This window comes from Geospiza fortis, unplaced genomic scaffold (assembly GCF_000277835.1).
Source record: "Geospiza fortis unplaced genomic scaffold, GeoFor_1.0 scaffold171, whole genome shotgun sequence".
Classification (NCBI taxonomy): domain Eukaryota; kingdom Metazoa; phylum Chordata; class Aves; order Passeriformes; family Thraupidae; genus Geospiza; species Geospiza fortis.
Genome location: NW_005054313.1, coordinates 7,745,427 through 7,749,642, shown reverse-complemented (window position 1 = coordinate 7,749,642; position 4,216 = coordinate 7,745,427). Strand labels below are relative to the sequence as shown.

Here is a 4,216-nt window from a genome sequence, read left to right as displayed (position 1 = left end):
CAGCAGTCACCTGAGGCAGGCAGGTTTCTGATCTGAACAGCCTGTTCATGTGATAGCTGAAGAAAAACTTAACAGAGTGTGAGGCCACATCTGGTGGAATTTTTGTGTGGTCACAACACAAAACTTCCATGTAGTTTCCATGTAACGAGCAAATCTCTGAGGGGAGAGGGGTTCAGAAAATTTTGGAAGTATTTCAGCTGTGTTTTCAGGCTAATTTTTTAATAGGCAGGAGTTTCTGCTTTATCTATAAAATTTAATTAGCAAACCTAATTAATGCTGTCTTAACCAAGATAATATACTTTTCTCTGTTCAGTCAGAGTGGGTGAGCAGAAGGTGGATTACTGATTTGTTACTTACTTGTGTATTCTGTTTTTTCTTTTTTCTTCCAGGCAAAAACTGACAGTGTGCCCAATTATTGATGGGGAAGATCACCTTCGTCTTTTGAATTTCCAGCATAACTTTATAACCCGTATCCAAAATATTTCTAATCTTCACCATCTTGTTTTCTTAGATTTATATGATAATCAGATTGAAGAGATAAGTGGGGTTTCAACTTTGAGATCCCTGAGAGTCCTTCTTTTGGGAAAGAACAGGTAAAAATAATAAAACCTAACTAGGGCACTCTACCTCCTATGGTATAACAATTGTGATTTCCCATTGTTTCTGATACAGTTTGCAGTTTGTGATGTTGCTGTCATACCAGTGAGACCAGCCCTAAGATTAGCTAAGTGTCAGGGATCCCACTGAGGAAGCACACAGATTTTGTGTGTCATGTCAAAACTTCCTTTCTTAGTACATTTAAGCAACATTTCCAAATACTTTACATGTTCCCATGTAATCTTCTATTCTGATTGATTATTAAATATGTTCTTAGATTTGTGTGGCATGTTGTGGAATGTCTTTTCAGATCAAATGTAGTATTCATTAATTATTTATAACCTATAAAAATATTTCTGCCTGATGTATTTATCTGGGAAACATACCAGACAGATGAGTCATGGATTTTAATGCTTATTTATTGCTTTTAGTCCTATAGCCTTTAATTTTAATAACTTAATACATGTATCTGTGCAATTGCTCACACATCTAAAGGTTGTGCTCTGACTTATAAAATTTTCCTCAGCTTCTTATACTCAGTGAGAACTAGTGACCAGATTTCAGTTATGTGCAGTTTATAAAGAATGTACCTCCTAGATCAGCCTGTGCTCAAAACTGACAAGTTTTAATAGTGCCTTATGTTACTAGAACTAAGAGATTTTGTATTAAAAATCCCACCTGTAGAAGTCAATTTTGCTTGTAGTTGGGGTTGTGGGTACTACAATTTTAAAGTGCTTTGAGGACTTATTTTCCTTATCATAACCACCCTGGGTTTACCTTAGGAGTGTGGTGTTGAGGTAGTTAGGACTTGGCCTATCGTGAGTAGGTGGTCACACATCAGACACAGTTGTTAGCAACTTATTTCAGCTTGGCCTGTGTGTGATCTTTGATTACTCTCAAAGCAAATGCTTAATACATGTGTTTAATGTCATCAGCCAGTAGATGATGCTGTTGGGTGTATAATAGCCTAGGTTTGGAATCTGACAAAATATGACAGGACAGAGAAGTTTTAAGACAATGAAGTTGTTGACTTCAGATTCTAGTGGAGCAAGTGTTCCATCCTTATCTTCTTTCTAGAAGAGCCACATAAATTCTGCTGCTATTGAATTATTGACAGTCAGAAAGGAAGGTGATAGTCTTAAAGTCATACTCATTTATAAATTTTCTTTTCATGGTTCAAAATGTTGTTGTATTTCTGTTACTTTTGTTAGGAAAAAAAGGCTTTATTTTGTATTAGCTGGAAAATGAAAGATTCTTCTAATCTAATAATAAAAATAATTGTCATAATTGAAATGTTGCAGAATAAAGAAGATCTCAAATCTGGAGAACCTAAAAAATCTTGATGTTTTAGATCTTCATGGAAATCAGGTACAGTACAATAACTTGATTGCTTATGGTTGTTGTGTAGACATCCTGTGTTTGCTGTGTCTTTTACAGAAGTATTGTTTCATGAAAGGGAACTGGTGGCAAGTTTTGCAGCTCTTGAAGTTGCAGAAGTCAGTAAGTTCATAAAAGGTGTCATGATGTTTATTTTGAATCTTTGTACCAGTCTTTTAAGAGCACTTGTACTTTCAGTGTTGTACTTCAGGCAGGTGACAGTGATTAAAATGCTGAGTGTGATGGCACTCCTACCTACACAACAGTGAACTACCACGAGCAGTTGTGGTGTAGTTCAAGTAACACACTCTTAGAATTGCTATAAAATTTTTTGGTATGATTGATTGCTGTTTCTACTGTTGGTGGTCTGACAAAACCAGATTCCCTACATACATATAATTTTCATCATAAATTTAGATGTGAAGGGCACGAATGTTTGGAAATGGAGTTAGTTATTTCCTTTTTTGGTAGATTTAGTGTATTTTTAATGTCAAGACCAAATAAAGACTAAGAACTTCCATAAATAAATTACCTTTCTCTTCCTTTCTAGTTCAAAGATAAGCATGTTTTCCTTTTTAAGTTATTTTTTTCACTGCATTTGAGGAATTGAAAATTTATAACACCAATCTGCCATCCCATAGTCTTAGATATTTTTGAATGCTTAATGAAGAAATGAAGGGAAGAAATGTTGTGTTTGGGATACATCTTAGTGGACTAGTGCTTTGTTTTGAAAGCTGGGTTTTGTTGTTGTTTGCTTATACAACACTGAATAAGGGAGCTCCTTTAACTATTTAAATTTGTGGGGTTTTTATTTTTAGCAGCCTTCTATCTTAAAAGGTATTTCTTCTACATTGCAAATTTCTGAAGGACAGACTTCAGCAACATAATTGGCTTTGAGAACTTCAAAGTATGGTTTCTCATGTTTAAGAATGTAGGAGTTTAAACAACAGATCAGAGCATTGGAGCCAGACTTATCTCAGCAAAAGGAAAATAATAATTGAGCATTATGATGTACAGAATCTCTTATATGTTACCAGTGATCCCAGGTGAACACTGAACAATTACATCCTGTGCACAAGTTACAGGCAAGGTATTGGAAATACACTAGATTAACTGTTATTAACACAGTAATATAGACACATAGAACTGCATCATTCAGGGACTCTACACATGAATTTCATTCTATACTGCTTTAAATATGAAATGTCATTGGAGTAATTTCCTGTGTTCTGTTTAATTCTGTGAATCATTTTTCTTTCCAGAAGTTCAAACTGTAAGTAAAATTATGCAACCTGATTTTTTTTATGCATGAACTTCTTTTCATTGATCTCAGATTTTTTTTAAAGATGCAACTTTAATTTGTGCAATTTAATTATTGATGGGTGATTATTTGATGCATAACAACCTTTTGCTGAATTCTATTTCATAGTGAGGTATTCAAAAATAGAAGCAAATGAGAAAATAAACAGTATTTTTGTTCAGTATTCACAAGTAGACTTTGACTTGTGTACTAATTTATTTTTGATATTATATAAGTATTATTTGAAACATCCAAGAAGTGATAATAGTTTGTATTGTTTCTTGCCTAATAACCCATATGAAAAGCTGGTGTACCTTCATATGTGCATGCATAATTGAAACAGGCAATTCAGTAGAGCTAATCTTAAAGCTTAGCAAAGTGGCAAAGAGTATTTCTATATGTTGCTGATGAAATCATTATCTTTGCAATAGCAGTGAAATACCAGGATTAATATTCTAGACTGTGGCATTCTAGCTGGGCAGACATCAGCAGAGGTCTGTGCTCTTCATGCCAACTGTCTGCACTTGGGGTTGCTTTTAAAAGTCTCTCTGTAGAAATATCTTTTAAGTAGTGGCATTTTCTGTTCCACTTGCTGTAATATTTTTGTATAAAATACACATAAATTGACAGTTTAATTTGCCATTGAATCAAAAGTTTAAGCACCTTGAATCAAAGGATTAAGATGCTATTTAATTTTGGCCTTGCTATCTACTTTTGTATGCTTTTTAACTGAGAAATTGTTGAAATATTTCTTATAGCAGCATATTCCATTCACAGACTTACATGTACACATACATGTGTATGGATATATGGAAATTACCAACAAAATGGGATGTTCTCAAACTGTTAAATTATGTCTCCCTTACCTCTTCTGCTCCAGGAGCTGCTGGACACTTTCTGCAGCATGGCATGGCCACACCTGCACTGGTGCAAAGCAGCAGG

General features: G+C 34.5%; 1 protein-coding gene across 1 annotated transcript in view; it reads left to right on the top strand.

The window, feature by feature from the left end:
* Positions 1 to 526: 526 nt before the first annotated feature.
* The window catches only part of LRRC49 (leucine rich repeat containing 49), a 36,741-nt gene continuing 33,051 nt past the window's right edge, over positions 527 to 4,216 (top strand). Inside the window, exons 1-2 of the mRNA XM_031055945.1 lie at positions 527 to 593; positions 1,899 to 1,965. The gene's annotated coding sequence lies outside the window, so the exon portion shown is untranslated. The remainder of the gene's footprint in view (positions 594 to 1,898; positions 1,966 to 4,216) is intronic.